General features: G+C 39.4%; 1 pseudogene; it reads right to left on the bottom strand.

Annotated features, from left to right (window-relative positions):
• Nucleotides 1–276: 276 nt before the first annotated feature.
• On the bottom strand, nucleotides 277–16,970 carry LOC122440949 (annotated as a pseudogene).
• Between the last annotated feature and the right edge of the window lie 298 nt (nucleotides 16,971–17,268).

Genomic DNA, 17,268 nt, shown 5'->3' with positions numbered 1-17,268 from the left:
GCTCTGCTTCTATAGAACCTGAGAAAAAATTAAATTTACAGAATTTAAATCATGTGTCAAATATAATAGGCTAGACAGGAAGTTTCAATCCTAAATTAAAATTAATCTGGCCATTCTGTTGTCTGGCTATTTCAGAAGAATTTGGTGATGAAAGAATTGGGTACTATGGCTCACCCAAGATTTCTATCCCTCTGCTTCAACATAGAAACACAAGTCCAAAGTATATATGGCACAATCATAAAAAGAAGGTACACCACCGATGAGTTTTCTTAAGGCTCACTTCATGTCACTACTTCTCAGGCTGTAGATAAAAGGGTTCATCATTTGAGGAACCACAATGTACATAACTGGACCCACTGCTTCCATCTTCCTAGATGAGTCAGCAACCACAGAACTAATGTAAACTCCAAAAACTGTCCCATAGAATAAGAACACAACTGAGAAGTGAGACCCACAGGTGGAAAAAGTTTTAAGCTTTTCTCCTGCTGATGGCATTCTCAAAACAGAGGAGACAATTTGAGTGTAAGAGAAAATGATCCCGAAAAGAAGAATACTACCAAACCGGCTAGCTACAGAATATATCAGGATATTATTGATGAGGGTATCAGAACAAGCCAGCTTGGTGACCTGAGCAAGTTCACAGAAGTGAGAGGTCCTTGCAGAAGGACAGTCTCAATAACATCAGACAATGGAGTAAGCCAACCATAGTGCTAATAAACGGTGAAAGTAGCATCAGCAGAACACAGAGTTGGGGTTCATGATAACTGTGTACCTCAAGGGGTGACAAATGGCCACATAGCAATCATAGGCCATTGCTGCAAGGAGAACATTCTCCACACCACCAAAAACCTGAACAAAACCAATCTGGGTGAGGCAGCCTGTATGAGTGATGTGGTGTATCTGTGCTTGGATGTTGACCAGCATTTTTGGGATTGTGCTAGTGCTTATACAGATATCAATAAAGGAGAGGTTGGAAAGAAAGAATTACATGCGGGTGTGGAGGTGTGAACCAGAGATGACAGCCAGGATGATGAGCAGGTTTCCCAAGACAGTGATCAAGGACATGGACAGGAACAGACAGAAGAGGAGGGGCTGTAGTTCTGGAGAGTCCCAGGAGAAAAAATTCTGAAATATCTGTTTGATTTCTGGGCTCCACGTTGTTGATGAATCTGAAGGGAAAATGGCATGAAAAGAAAAGAAAATGAATGGTCCCCAGATGAGAAGCACCAGCATCAACAGGGAACTTGTTATAAATGCAAATTGTAGGTGTCACTCCAGATGTAGTGCTGATAAACTCTGGAGGTGACATCCAGAAATCTAAGTTTTTAACAGACCCTCCAGATGAATTTGATAGATGTCATAATTTTTAAAACAGTGCATGAATAAAAGAAGTAATTCTATGTATATTTTGAACCCAAGAGAATATCCAGTAGCAACAGTTTTTGGTCATTTGAAGAGACAAGATTAGAGGATAAGACAAGATATGATACAAAATAATCAGGCATCCAAACAGGACTGTTTCTATAAAGCAGTGGTCCTCCCTCTCCTGGGGGAGACAGAAGTGGCCAAGACAGCCTTTATTATTTAGTGTATTACTTAGACTCAAACACTCTGAACTTAATCCAAGACTAGTACTTTCTTTGAGAATGCTGAAAGTAATTCGACTATATGATAAGCTTCCAGGTTCTCATTGTACAATGAAAACTATCAGAAAACTGTATCTGGATATTGCAATGAATAGAATAGAAATGAATAAAAAAGAGCAGCCAACATAGTATTCAGCACATGGGACCCTCATACTGGCATTTCCTGTTATCGTTTTCTTTTTCTGTCATAAACAATGGCACCTGGCAAGTTTCATTCCTCAGAAGGAAGCAGTGGGATGGAGCAAGTCGAAGAAAGACAACAATAGAAAGAGAATATCCCTAGTGTGCGTGACAGCTGCAAATTTCAGGGAAGTGTTTATGAGATGAAACTCCAGCTGAGAGCCTTTATCATGTAGATAAGGAATGAAGGAAATGTCCATGATATAAATATTCATTTGCCATGAACACATGATGAAATATATGACCATTAAATATATTAATGATAAATGAATGATCAATGCATAATAAATCAATACAAGTAATGGAAACCTATAAAAAAAGAATTTGAATGACAAACTATGGCATTTGAAAATTTTATATTTATATATTGAATTGTTACAAGTGAAAATCCATAATAAAAATAAACCTGTAGAGCAAAAAAAAAATACAGGTATGAAGGACTTAGTATCCACCCAGTCAATAGTATCAAATTCACACACTTAATGGTCCTCACTCAAGGTGTTTTTATTGCAATAAATAATGCAGATATATGTGAATAACCCACATCATGTGTTGGCACAATCTTATTTTCCTTCCCAAGGGAACCACTGCATGAATGTCAATACATTAATTTTCAGCAATTTTTATTACAACTAGTGTTACTGCTCCAAAAATACATTGTTTTTATTTTGAAAGCTTTGTATAATCAGGACCATAAAGTACATGTCATTTACAATTGGTACTCTTGTGTAATTTATTTTTTTTTATTGTTGATATAGTTAATCCCTCTTCATTAATTTTAAATACTAGAGAGTATTTCACTATATTGTTTCATCATGTTTTATTTCTTTATTTCCTAACTGATAGGTATTATGATGAATGCCTTTATCTTACATATGTTTATGAACGCATATGCAATATAAAGCAATGCATGGGAGATACCATCACATTCAAGGTGATATTGTCTCTAGGAAGAGGGGACAAGAACAATACCTTTTGTATGTGTATTATTTTTTTTACTGTATATATTTTTAAAAGACTTGAAGTTAACATATCAGAATATCTGGAACGTCCATGGTGGTCCAGTGGTTAAGAATGTCTTGCAAGGCAGGGGATGCAGGTACAATCTCCAGTTGGGGAACTAAGATCCCACATTCTGGGAGGCAACTAAACCAGTGAGCCACATCTTTCTATGTGCTGCAAAGAAAGATCCTCCATGACTCAGTGAAAATCCCACATGCCACAATTAAAACCTGATGCAGCCTAACAAATATTAAAAAAAAAAAAAGTCCACACCTGTTGCTTCTGGAATGAGTTGAAGTATGGTCATTTTTTTTTCCATTTATCATGCTACTTCTGTGGTTCTTATATGAAAAAACTGGTAATTCTGTAAAGGGAAACAGATGTACTAAGAAGGCAGTGAGTGAAGAGTACCTGTATCTGCACTTTCTTCCCTGCATCCTCACAGCCCAGCTATAGGGATAATATAAACACACTCCTGTACATGAAACACACTCCTGTGTACGAAAGGAAATTAAAGAAGTCAATCAAACCCTTTGCCCTATGACCACCAAGCCATTTAAATGTCAGAATATGCATAATAAATGCATAATAGTTAATATAGTTAACTATAACTATATTATATAGTATAATAGTTACCTTGTTTCAGAAGGGGCAGATTTCTGCCCAGGAAGATAATGAATTTTTTTCATCTTTTTTAGAGAAAATAGGAGACCAGAAGATTGAGAACTGCGTGGGCATTGATATATACATGAGAACTTGTCAACAAGGAAAACAGTTAGGCTGGAGTCTCATAGAACACTTGGTTCTGGTCATTTCATGCATGTACTCTGCTCATTGCTTCCTGCAGATGAATTTTTCGTAGAACACCTGATCTCATTACAAAAATATTAAAGAAGGAACTTCAAGTTACCTGGCTGGCATCATTGCGGAATGATGCTTGACAGGACACCTGGATATTGGAGACAGTTCTGTCATCAAGAAGGGCAGGGAGAACAAGTGAAACAATGGGCTTTTGGTCAAGAAGGTTCATCTCTAGGAGGAGGCTCAGGTGTGCCTTTCCTGAGTAGTCAAGGGCTGTTGAACGAGGTTTCACAGGCTGACTGCTTACAAGAGCTATATTCCTGGGAATCAATATCTCCAGAGCGTCTCATTAGACAAATATTTTTAGTGTCATTCTTATCCCTGGGCTGTGCAAACCCTTAAAGACCAAGATTATAGAGGAGAAAAATTAATGATGATGCTGACACTGTTAGACCATGTATTATCATCCAGCTCTCTCACCTGTTCCGTCTCAACTCCCTTCCATATATCTTGCACACATATATACACACTCCTTTTCTAATTAATTTCAGACATTTTAAAAGTTACAAGAAGAAATAGCTCTAGCTGATATTAGAAAACTTGATTCCAATTTTAGGTGTGAAACATAGTTTATCTATTGGGTACAAATTATGTATTTATAGTTAAATGTAAAATTCAAGCACTTGAGGACATTTCATCTTTAGAGTCATTGTATGTTTACTGTACCTTAATTTCTGTTTTATACGTTTTGCATGGCAGACTTGTATTTTCTAGAATCAGTTGTGACTATTCTCAATGAGAGAGAGTTCATGCTCCTTTTTTAGACTCATCACCGTCTTTTCCAAGTTCTCCACAATAGATTACACGTATCTTTTGCTTCACTTTAGGGGGACTTTGAATTAAATTATGGTTCTTAATTTTAATTGTTTTGACAAAATACAATGTCGGTGAAAGGCAGTAGTATGCATATTTTCCATAAGTCAAAGAAAGACAAGTATTACATGATCTCATTTACATGTGGAATCTAAAAAACTTAATTCACAGAAACAGAGTAGAATGGTGACTACCAGAGGCAATGGGGTTGGAGAAATAGAGAGATGCTGGTCAAAGCACACAAACTTTCAGTTATAAGATGATAAGTTCCAGGGATCTAATGTGCAGCGTTGTGACTTTAGTTAACCGTACTGTATTTTATAACTGAAAGTTTCTTACTGTATCAAATCATCACATTCTGAACTTTAAACTTATACAATATCATTGGTCAAAGTGAAAGTGAAAGTGTTAGTTGCTCAGTGGTGTACGACTTTTTGTGACCCCATGGACTATAGCCCACCCGGCTCCTCTGTCCATGGGATTATCCAGGCAAGAATCACAAATACTGGAGAGGGTTGCCATTTCTTTCTCCAGGGCATCTGTCCAACCCAGGGATTGAACCCAGGTCTCCTGCATTGCAGGGAGATTCTTATCATCTGAAGCACCAGGGAAGTCCATTATTGGTCAATTGTATCTCAATTTAGTTGGGAAAAAATAATAATACCAACACATTATTCTATTTTAATAAGAATAATATTATCCTTATTGTCCTTATTATTTAACAAGGATAATATTATTCTGCAATAATATTCTAATAGTGTCTGCAATATTCTATTTTAATAGTCATCTGCCTCTCCCCCAAGAAAAATTTTGTATTCTGATTTGTAAAGCAGAATTTCGTGGATTTTCTTGGTAATTTCTCTACTATGCTTAAATCTGAAAAAGTTATAGATTAATTTTGCTGAGGATTGATCTTTTAAAAATTGAATTAAAAGGTACGTTTTCTGACCAGGGTTGGGGGGCTCTATCACGCCGGCCACCAGGTGCTAGTACAGGCCCCCACCAGGGCTGGATCGTCCATGCCTGTGGCTGCCGGCTTCCCCACGCGCTCGTTGTAGCTGCGGCTCCCTCAGCCCCCGGCAGCTGTGCTGCCCCCACCACGCCCTGTCCTCACAGGCAGATTTGAGCTCCAGGGCAGCCTCGGGAGAAAATACACAGAGGTGAGGCTAAAACCACAGCTGAGCCCCAGCGGTGTGGCAACTAAGGAAGAGGAACAAAAATCTTTCCTTGCAATTGCAGGTTAAATTCCTGTGATCATCTATGAAAAGTCTGAGTAGACTGAGTGTTCCTGCAACTGAGACCTGTGTGGCGGGAGCAGCTGTGGACTCTGGGGGCAAGTACATGTGGGAGCTGGGCCAGGTCAGAGTCTAAGCTGCCCCCACAGTGCCCGCAGCGGGTCCAGAGACCTACTTAGAGATGTTAGAAAGTCTCCAGGGGAGGCAGAGGTTGGCTGTGGCTCCTGGTGGGGGCAAAGACACTGACAGCTGAGATGCCAGGAAAATATTATTATTTTGCTTTGTTCTGTCGTTTCTTTTATTGTTTTATTTTTATTTATTTAATTAAAAAATTAAAAAAATATTTTTAATTTTTTCTGTTTTTACTTTTTTTTGTTGCTTTTTCCTTGTTTTTGTTTTAGGGTTCTTTTGTCTATTGTTCTCTTGCTTTTTTTTTCATTTTCTTTGTTTTTCTTAGTTAATTTTATTAATTAATTATGTTAATTAATGTATTCTTTGCTTCCTTGTTTTTAAAATAAATTTGTTTATTTATTTATTTTTGTAGGCTAATTACTTTACAATATTGTAGTGGTTTTGCCATACACTGACATGAATCTGCCATGGGTGTACATGTGTTCCCCATCCCGATCCCCCCTCCCACCTCCCTCCCCACCCCATCCCTCTGGGTCATCCCAGTGCAGCAGCCCCGAGCACCCTGTATCATGCATCGAACCTGGACTGTCGATCCGTTTCACATATGATAATACACATGTTTCAATGCCATTCTCCCAAACCATTCCACCCTTGCCTTCTCCCACAGAGTCCAAAAAACTGTTCTGTACATCTGTGTCTCTTTTGCTGTCTCACATACAGGGTTATCGTTACCATCTTTCTAAATTCCATATATATGTGTTAGTATACTGTATTGGTGTTTATCTTTCTGGCTTACTTCACTCTGTATAATAGGCTCCAGTTTCATCCATCTCATTAGAACTGATTCACATGTATTCTTTTTTAATGGCTAAGTAATATTCCATAGTGTATACGTACCACAGCTTTCTTATCCATTCGTTTGCCGATGGACATCTAGGTTGCTTCCATGTCCTGGCTATTATAAACAGTGTTGCGATGAACACTGGGGTACACGTGTCTCTTTCAATTATGGTTTCCTCGGTGTGTATGCCCAGCAGTGGTATTGCTGGGTCATATGGCAGTTCTATTTCCAGTTTTTTCAAGAAATCTCCACACTGTTCTCCATAGTGGCTGTACTAGTTTGCATTCCCACCAACAGTGTAAGAGGGTTCCCTTTTCTCCACACCCTCTCCAGCATTTATTGCTTGTAGATTTTTGGATAGCAGCCATTCTGACTGGTATGTAATGATACCTCATTGTGGTTTCATTTGCATTTCTCTGATAATGAGTGATGTTGAGCATCTTTTCATGTGTTTGTTAGCCATCTGTATGTCTTCTTTGGAGAAATGTCTGTTTGGTTCTTTGGCCCATTTTTTGATTGGGTCGTTTATTTTTCAGGAATTGAGCTTCAGGAGTTGCTTGTATATTTTAATTATTTTAATTGGAGAATAATTACTTTACGATACTGAGATGGTTTTTGCCATACATCAGTATGAATTGGCCACAGGCATACCTGTGTCCCTTCCGTCCTGAACCTCTCTCCCACCTCCCTCCCCGCCCCATCCCTCCAGGTTGTCACAGAGCACCAGCTTAGGATGCCGTGCATCATACACCAAACTCCCACTGACCATTTTCCATATGGTAATTTACATGTTTCCATGCTGTTCTCTTAAGTCACCCTACTCTCCCCTTCTCCCACTGAGTCCAAAAGTTTGTTCTCTATGTCGGTGTCTCCTTTGCTGCCTTGCATGTAAGATCATTGGTACCATCCTTTTAGATTCCATATATATGTGTTAATATACAATATTTTTCTTTCCCTTAATGACTTACTTCACTCTGTAAAATAGGCCCTAGGTTCATCCACCTCATTAGAACTGACTCAAATATATTCTTTTTTTATAGCTGAGTAATATTCAATTGTGTATATGTACCACAACTTCCTTATTCATTCATCAGCTGATGGACTTCTAGGTTACTCCGTGTCCTAGATTTTGTAAATAGTGTTGCAGTGAACACTGGGGTACATGTGTCTTTTTCAATTCTGGTTTCCTCAGGGTATACGCATAGTAGTAGCATATGGTTTTGCTTTTATTTATTTACTTTTGCTTTTACCATTTGTCTTGGGCTTTGCTTGCCCATTTGTTTTCGTTTTCTTTTTTTAACTCTTTTGCTGTTGTTTATTTGTTTTTGTCTTTGCTATTTATCTTAGGTTTTGTTTGTCTGTTTGTGTCCCCACCCCACATCTTTTTTTGCTCTTTCTTTTTGGCTGTTTTCTGTGGCTTGAATCAATATTGTGAAAATGACTATACTCCTCAAAGTCATCTATAGTTTCAATGCAATCCTTATCAAATTATCAATAGTACTTTTCATAGTACCAGAACAAATTATTTTACAATTTTTATGGAAACACAAATGACCCCGAATAGCTAAAGCAATCTGCAGAAAGAAAACTGGAGCTGGAAGAATTGGGATCTCTGAGTTCAGACTATACTGTAAAGCTATAGTAATCAAGACAGTATGTTACTGGCACAAAAATAGAACTATAAATCAAGGGAATAAGATAGAAAGCCCAGAGATAAACCCACACCCTCTGTAGTCACCTAACCTATGACAAAGGAGGCAAGAATATACAGTGGAGGAAAGTCTCTTCAATGAGTGGTTCTGGGAAAACTAGACAGCTACATGTAAAGAATGATATTAGGACACTTCCTAATATCATACACAAGAATAAACTAAAACGGATTAAAGACCTAAATGTAAGGCAGGAACTATAAAATTCTTTAGGGGAAAATATAGGCAGAACGTCCTTTGACAGAAATTTCAGCAAGATCTTTTGTCATCCACCTCCTAGAGTAATGCAAATAAAAAAATAAGTAGGATCTAATTAAACTCAAAAGATTTTTCATATCTAAGGAAATAATAAACAAAACAGTAAGACAATCCTCAGAATGGGAGAAAACATTTGCAAATGAAGCAACAGACAAGGGATTAATCTCCAAAATATAACAACAGCTCAATGGTTGAAAGGCACATGAAAAGATGCTCATCATCACTAATTATTAGAGGAATGCAAGTCAAAACTACAGTGAGTTATCACTTCACACAGGTCAGAATGGCCATCATCAACAAAATTTATGAACAATAAATGCCAGAGAGGGTGTGGAGATAAAGGAAACCTCAGGTACTATTTACAGCCACTGTAGAGAAAAGTATAAAGGGTCCTTTAAACACGAAAAAATAAAACTACCATATGACCTAGCAATCTCACTCCTGGGCATATTCCTGGATAAACCATAATTCAAAAAGATAGAAGCACCCCAATATTCATTGCAACACTATTTACAATAGCCAGGATATGGTGGTGGTGGTTTAGTTGCTAAGTTGTGTCTGACTCTTGTGACCCCACTAACTGTAGCCCACCAGGCTCCTCTGTCCATAGAATCTTCCAGACAAGAATACTGGAGTGGGTTGCCATTTCCTTCTCCAGGGGACCTTCCCAACCCAGGGATCGAACTCAGGTCTCCTGCACTGCAGGCAGATTCTTTACTGACTGAGCTACCAGGGAAGCACACCTTCCAGGACATCAGTTCAGTTCAGTTCAGTCGCTCAGTCATGTCCGACTCTTTGCAACCCCATGAATCGCAGCACGCCAGGCCTCCCTGTCCATCACCAACTCCCGGAGTCTACCCAAACCCATGCCCATCGAGTCGGTGATGCCATCCAGCCATCTTATCCTCTGTCGTCCCCTTCTCCTCCTGCCCCCAATCCCTCCGAGCATCAGGGTCTTTTCCAATGAGTCAACTCTTCACATGAGGTGGCCAAAGTACTGGAATTTCAGCTTCAGCATCAGTCCTTCCAATGAACACCCAGGACTGATCTCCTTTAGGATGGACTGGTTGGACGGAAGTAACCTAATTGTCCATCAACGGAGGAATGGACAAAGATGTGGAATATATATACATTGGAATGTTAGTCAGCCATAAAAAGAGAACAATATAAAGCCATTTGCAATAACATGGATGGCTCTAGAGTTTGTCATACTGAGTGAAGTAAGTCAGACACAGAAAGACAAAAATATCATGTGATAACGCTTATATGTGAAATCTAAAAAAAATGGGTACAAGTGAACTTATTTACAAAACAGAAGTAGAGGACTCCGCTAGTGGCACAGTGGACGAGAAGCCACCTGCCAGTGCAAGGGACACAGGTTTGATCCCTGTTCTGGGAAGGTTCCATGTGCTGCCGGAAAACGAAGCCCATGAGCCAAAACTACTGATCTCATGAGCCAGAGCCTGTGAACTGCAACTACGGAAGCCCGCGTGCTCTGGGGGTCATGAGCCACAATTATTAAGCCTGTGTGCCACAATTATTGAAGCTAGCAGACCCTAGAGCCCACATACCGCAACTGCTGAGCCCGAGCGCTGCAACTACTACTGAAGCCCAGGCGCAGTGAGCCTGTGCTCTGTAACAAGAGGAGCCACAGAAACGGAAGCCGGGGCCCCGCAGCTGGAGAGTCGCCCCTGCTTGCTGCAGCTAGGGAAAAGCCCACACAGCGATGAAGATCCAGCACAGTCAGAAATAAATTTTTTAAAAAGTTGTCTCTAATATGGCATAAGAAAATATCAATAAAATGTTGTAATCAATTTTATTTTATTTTTATTGAAGTATAATTGCTTTACAATGTTGTGATTCTTCTGTACAATGAAGTAAATCAGTTATATATATATACATATATTGCCTCCCTCTTGGATCTTCCTCCCGACCGCCCCCATCCCACCCATCTAGGTCACACGGAGCTGAGCTTCCTGTGCTTTATAGCAGGGTCCCATCTGCTATCAATTTTACACATGATAGTGTATATATGTCAGTCCCAACCTCCCAGTTTGTCCCTCCCTCCCCTCCCCATCTGTGTCCACCTGCTTCTCTATGCCTGCTTTGGAAATAGGTAAAAATCTTTTAAAAAGTGGATATATGCATATGTATAACTGATTCACTTTGTTGGAGAGCAGAAATGAACACAGTATTATAAGTCAATTATACTCCAAAATTATTTTTTTAGAAAATCTAAAAATGGAGCTAATGTGTGATTCAGCTATTCTACTTCTGGGCCTATATTCAGAGAAAATCATGGTTCCAAAGATACATGCACTCAAATATTCATTGCAGCACTATTTACACTAGCCAAAACATGGAAACAGCCTAAATATTGATCAATAGATGAATGGATAAAGAACATGTGGTACATATGTACAATGGAATATTACTCGGTCAAAGAAAAGGATGCAATAATGCCATTCACGGTAACATGGATGAACCTAGAGATTACCATGCTAAGTGAAGTATGCTAGTTACAGAAAGACAAGTATCATATGACATCACTTATATGCAGGATCTAAAAAAATGATGCAAATGGATTTACTTACTAAACAGAAACAGACTCACAGACACAAAAAACAAAGTGATGGTTACTAAACGGGTAAGGAAGGGGAGAGATACATTGGAAGTTTGGGATTAACATATACATGCTATTGTATATAAAATAAACAAGAACCTACTGTATAGCATAGGAGCTATATTCAATATATATATTCAATGTATAAAAATCTATAATGAGAAAGAATCTGAAAAATTATGTATATATATATTTAAAAAGGAAATGTTGACATTTTTGATAAACAACTTGGACATCAGATAAACAACTTGGACATCAGAGATAAGGAGAGAGGTCAGTCTCCTTGTGAAGAGAGGAAGGATCAAGATCCTTACTAATACTTACTTTTGAAATTTTCATCCTTCATTAAATTAGCAAATCCTTAGAGTTTGAGAGACCATGGACCAATTTGTCTAATTATCTGCAATGTGCATGGAGACCTCGAGCCTGCACCACTGTAAATAATTAACCTGTGCTTCCCAGCCCTTCAAATAGCCAGCTCCATTCCAGTGAGTCCCATACCTGTGTATCTCAGCTTCCCAGAGTTGTGGTCTGCACCAGGAGTTCCATTCCTGAGTCTGCTTTGCTGCCAGTTCTCAGGACACAGCCTCAGCCCTCATCCAACAGCAGGTAGGAGAGGGGCAGCCGTCTGTAATCCTGTCTTGGTCCAGCAGAGACACAGCCACAGCCCAGAGAGTGCCAAGTGCAGTGGAAGACACTGAAGGCAGGAGGGATGGGGGAGCCATGTTTGACCACCTTCAAGGCAGTGGGACAGTTGAGACAGCCAGTGGAAGGGCACCAAAATACATAGATAAGGTCAAAGGCTTATGAAGTTGATTTGTTGTGTGTGTTGGGGGATCATAGGACTCTTATTTAAAATTCTCTTTTTATTTCTATTTTTTTAATTGAAGGACAATTGCTCTATAATATTGTTTATTGAAAATTCTATTTCATCCCACACTTACTGTCTTCCATCCCCATCTGTTCTACCTGACAAAGAAATAGGTCCTTCTAAACTGTGCTTCGGAGAAGGCAATGGCACCCCACTCCAGTTATCTTGCCTGGAAAATCCCATGGATGGAGGAGCCTGGTAGGCTGCTGTCCATGGGGTCGCTAAGAGTCGGACACAACTGAGCGACTTCACTTTCACGCATTGGAGAAGCAAATGGCAACCCACTCCAGTGTTCTCGCCTGGAGAATCCCAGGGACGCGGGAGCCTGGCGGGCTGCCGTCTAAGGGGTCGCACAGAATCGGACACGACTGAAGTGACTTAGCAGCTTAGCAGCAGCAAACTGGGCTTAAGCACTCCAGATGATCATGAAGATGCTAGTGATGAAAATGATATCAGGAGCCATAGTATCACAAACCTTTACTTTGGATTCCAGCTGCCAGGAGTCAAGCTGAATTTTTCTGTTGCTTGTTTCCTTTTATCTGTGTTACCTCTCCCACAACGTGCATGAGCATCACTTTACAGTTGAGGATAGGAACACGATATTTTTATGAAATTTTTATCAGGTGCTGGAGTGGAAAAGAGCGTAAAGTCAGATTTGAATGAAGATAGTGAAACTCTAAACATAAGGCACCTAGAAAATATCCTCCCCTGCTAATACAGCCTGCATTCCAGGACTGAATATAGGAGAAATGCAAACTCTCTATAAAGAAATACGGAGTTGAAAAACTCCTAAGCTGGGACAAGAAGGCCAGCTTAGAGTTTGGTACCTGACTTTGTCCTAAATTACTCAACTGTTCTTAAGAGGATTGGATTTGATGAGAAATCAACCTTTTAAAATGTTTTAGGATTTGAGACATCGTTAAGATGCTTTTCCTAGCCACTATAAACAAAAACAACAAAAAGCAAACTCTCTTCCTTTTCATCCCAGGCAGAGATGTCCTGCCCACTGGGCTCTTCCCTTTAGGGGTTCATGGTAGACACAGTGGAAAGCAGTGGTGGTACCTGCTTAACAACTACAGGAAGGAAGGTGGAGGTGGGGATTCCAGGAAGAATGAGCTCATGCAATTCAAGGCAGTCCTCTCTCTTGTCCCTGCTCTTGAATTTTGCTTCCCTGTCCACTTGCTCTTTTATTTTTGTAATTTTCTTCTTGATCACTAAGGGATTATAGTGTCAGGGTGTTGGTTTGTATTTTTAGGCAGGAAACAAGAAATGTGTCCTTTAGAAAGCTTGGAAGAGACTTCTGATCCTCTGCTTAAACTCTCTGAAGTGTGGGGAAACAGAGTAAACAAGTTCAGTGCATGGACCTCAGAGACCCACAATATAATTTTGAATCTTATCTATTTATTATCTGAACTGACACTGAGCAAGTCCTTAACATCTCTGATCCTCAATGTTACCATCTAAATTGATATCCAGTTGATACAACTGTGTTGACAAAGCATGAAAGAAAATGGATTCTAACACACGCCTAGATGTGTGACGGAGGCATTACAGTTAAAGCAAAGAAAATTTTAGGTAGTTTTATCATTAATATTACCCTTAAGGCTAAGTACCAGTTACTTAACTAAAATAACCGGTGATCTGAGGTTTAGTTTTCCCTAGATCCTAAGAGAACATTCTGTTGTTGTTTAGTTGCTCAGTCTTGTCTGACTTTTCCAACCCAATGGACTGTAGCCGCCAGGCTCCACTGTCCATGGAATTCTCCAGGCAAAAAAAACTGGAGTGGGTTGTCATTTCCTTCTCCAGAGGATCTTCCCAACTCAGGGATTGAGTGTCTCCAGTATTGCAGGCAGATTCTTTACCACTGAGCCACCAGAGAAGCCAGAGATAACATTTTACTTTTTTTTTTATGCTAGTGGATTCTGACTGCCTATAGGGAAACAACTGAGACTTATCTATTTTAGGTTTCTCTGAGCATTTCCTTTCTTACACAGAATAGGGTACAAGAACAAAAATCTCTTTTGGATACTTATAGACCTTAGTTTTCAGAAACAGAGTGTGGGCTATAAAACTTCCACGCACTGGTCATTTTCCTGATTGTTTTTTCATTCCTTCCAGCAACGTCTTGCGGGACTAGACAAAAGATGAAACAGTGCTTGTATGCCTCTGTGTCACTTTCTAAGGGACTCGTCAGTTTCCATTTAATAGAATCTACAACATTCAATTATTTTAAAAAAATCGTGACTCACAAAAATTAAAAAGAGAGAGGGGGAGAGAAAGAGAGAGAGAATGAAAGAAAGAAAGAAGACTTTCCTGGTGATGCAGTGGACAAGAGTCTGTTTGCCAATGCAGGGGACATGGGTTTGATCCCTGGTGTAGGAGGATCCCACATACCACAGAGCAACTAAGTCCATGCCACAACTGCTGAGTCCGTGTGCTGCAGCCGCTGAAGCCCACATGCCCGTGCTCTGAAACAAGAGAAGCCACCCCAGTGAGAAATTGTCTACCGCAACTAGACAGTTATCCCTGTTTATTGCCACTGGAAAAAGCCTGTGCACAGCAACCAAGACCTAGCACAGCCAAAAATAAACAAATAAATATTTAAAAAGAAAGAAAGAAAGGAGGGAAGTCAATCTGATCATGTGGACTAAGACACATTTTTGGATTTCCATTCATTCTGCAAATGAATTTCTTGGGATATAATAGGCTTCTACCTCTCCTACATAAAATAGAATATAAGCTCATTAAATTTTATTAGGATTGTGCTTCATCAATACCCAACGACTCCAGTAATGATTCAAAGTCTGATTCAAAACCTATGACAGAATATTTTTTAAGTGCTGACCTCGTCAGATACCTCTACTGGGGATCAGGATGGGTTACCACAAAGCATACCGCAATGATCTATTGATCAGTTTGAAATGAAGTTGCTTCCGAAGCAGCCAGTGCAAAAAGGAAATTCTGATTCTCCTCTGTCTCCTTGAGAAGGAGGAAAATCTCTCATATGAAAGGGGCACTCCCTGTATCTAGAGGGAGATATAAGTGCTCAGTTGTTCAGTCGTGTCTGACTCTTTGTAACTCGGACGGTAGCCCATCAGAGATTTCCCAGGCAAGAATACTGGAGTGAGTTGCTGTTTCCTTCACCAGGGGATCTTCCAGACTCAGGGATCAAACCCGTGTCTCCTGCATCTTCTTACCTTGGCAGATGGATTCTTTACCACTGAGCCACCTGGGAAGCCCTAGCTAAGGGGAGGATATCCTTATTGTCAGACATAGGGAATTTAGGGCCCAGAAATCTGTTTAAACAAAACTCATTATTTCTTCAATATACTACCTCAAGCTCAAACTGTTTAGATTCTTCACTAATGAAGCACTCAAAGCCTAAGTTTCTTTGTCCTGTCAATTTCTTACAAATGTTTTGTTTCTTTTTCTAAAGAAGATGAAAGCTGCCTGCTTTGGCCACTTCTTAGGTTCCATTTTTATGTGACTTCCAAGTGCACAAATTAACATCTGATTCCTTTTTCTCCTGTTAATGTGCCCTGTGTTAATTTTATTATTAGTCCAGCCACAAGAACTCCAGAAGGGTAGAAGGGGAAATTAGCCCTTCCTTGACACCCCACATGTCCTACAAATGGGTGTTACTGGCCCAACTTCAATGTAAAGAATACCTGTGCAGACAGGTAGGGAGATTTACACACACTCCATATTTAGTGTGTGAAAGATGTGGGCCTCAGACAAGGGCTCCCAATTCCAGTCCCAGGACTCTGTCCCACCAGAGTGGATTGCTTGTTTTCTTCTGAAACCTGCTTTAGTCCCAGATGATCAAATGGAGATAAAACCATGGATTTCTTCTGCTGGGGATTTGGATCTGTGAATCAACAAATCGACTAAGTGGTTTTCAGGGGCTTTTATTGTATGAATACTATGGATGATAGGGTTTTCTGTGAATAGGAATGCATTTTCCAGCCCATCTAGAACATTTGAGTTACAGAAATATTATTCCCTATACAAATGGGAATTTTCCTGTGATTTTATCATGAAAAGACTATTGCCAGTGAGATTTCAGAGATCTTTCTAATTTTATACCTTGACAATCAGAGCATGCACTTGCTTTGGTGTGATTTTTTTTTTTTATCACACAAGGAAAACAAGATAGGAATAGGAAAACTGCACATGTTTCAATTTTTAAAACTCAAACAATAATCTTAGATGCGTATGTCTTTTGGGATTTCTATTTGTGTAATATAGATAGGGGTGCAAGAATTTTCTTAGCTGTGTCATAATAAAAAATTGAAAAGGAAAATAAAATTTATCCCTCAGGTAACATCATACATTATATTATGTGTTGAAGTACACGTATTTCATAGAGTGGTAAATAGGAACTCATCTATGATAGATAGTATGTAGTAAAGTTTTCAAAAAAAGTTCTTATGAATACATAAATCAATATAAATGTTATGGAAACACTGAAAGAAAACACATTTACCCAACTCATGATGTGTTTAACTTGGGAAATACTGAAGTGCTAGGGAATAAGATCATGCAGGGAGAGCAAAATTCCCTCTAGTTTTTTTTTTTTTTTAAATCTTTAGATCGCTTTATTATATGCAAATATCATGCCTAGTACACAATGTACAAATCAGTTCCTCAGAGGTACTGAGGAACTTTTTGATGCCTTCTACGATGTCAATAGGCTCTTTAACTACGGCCTCCTCGGGAGTCTCAGCAGCAACATCTTCAATGTTGACACCACCGTGAGAACTTCCGATTAATACAAGGCCTTGAAATGACCTTTCCATTGTGATTGCAAAGTAGTATTCTCTCCTGGGATATCTTCATTCACAAACCAATACTTGATTGTATATCCTGCCCTTTTCTCCTGTTTGCTTGGTAAACAACTTTTTCCCAATCATTTGTGAGGAAACAGCTTTTGCTTCTTCTGGAGAGAAAACTATCTTCACTCCTCCTTTTGAGGCCACTTTCTTTTTTTTTTTTTTTTTTGATTGTCAAGCCTTTATTCCGTGTATTGCCATTGTCTCAGGGGCTGCACTCCCAGGTGGAGATGCTGGGTAAGAGGACACACACCCTTCCTACTCC

The sequence above is a fragment of the Cervus canadensis genome, chromosome 4 (genome assembly GCF_019320065.1).
Source record: "Cervus canadensis isolate Bull #8, Minnesota chromosome 4, ASM1932006v1, whole genome shotgun sequence".
Lineage (NCBI taxonomy): Eukaryota > Metazoa > Chordata > Mammalia > Artiodactyla > Cervidae > Cervus > Cervus canadensis.
The sequence above is the reverse complement of the archived record's forward strand: the minus strand, read 5'-3'. Positions and strand labels throughout refer to the sequence as shown.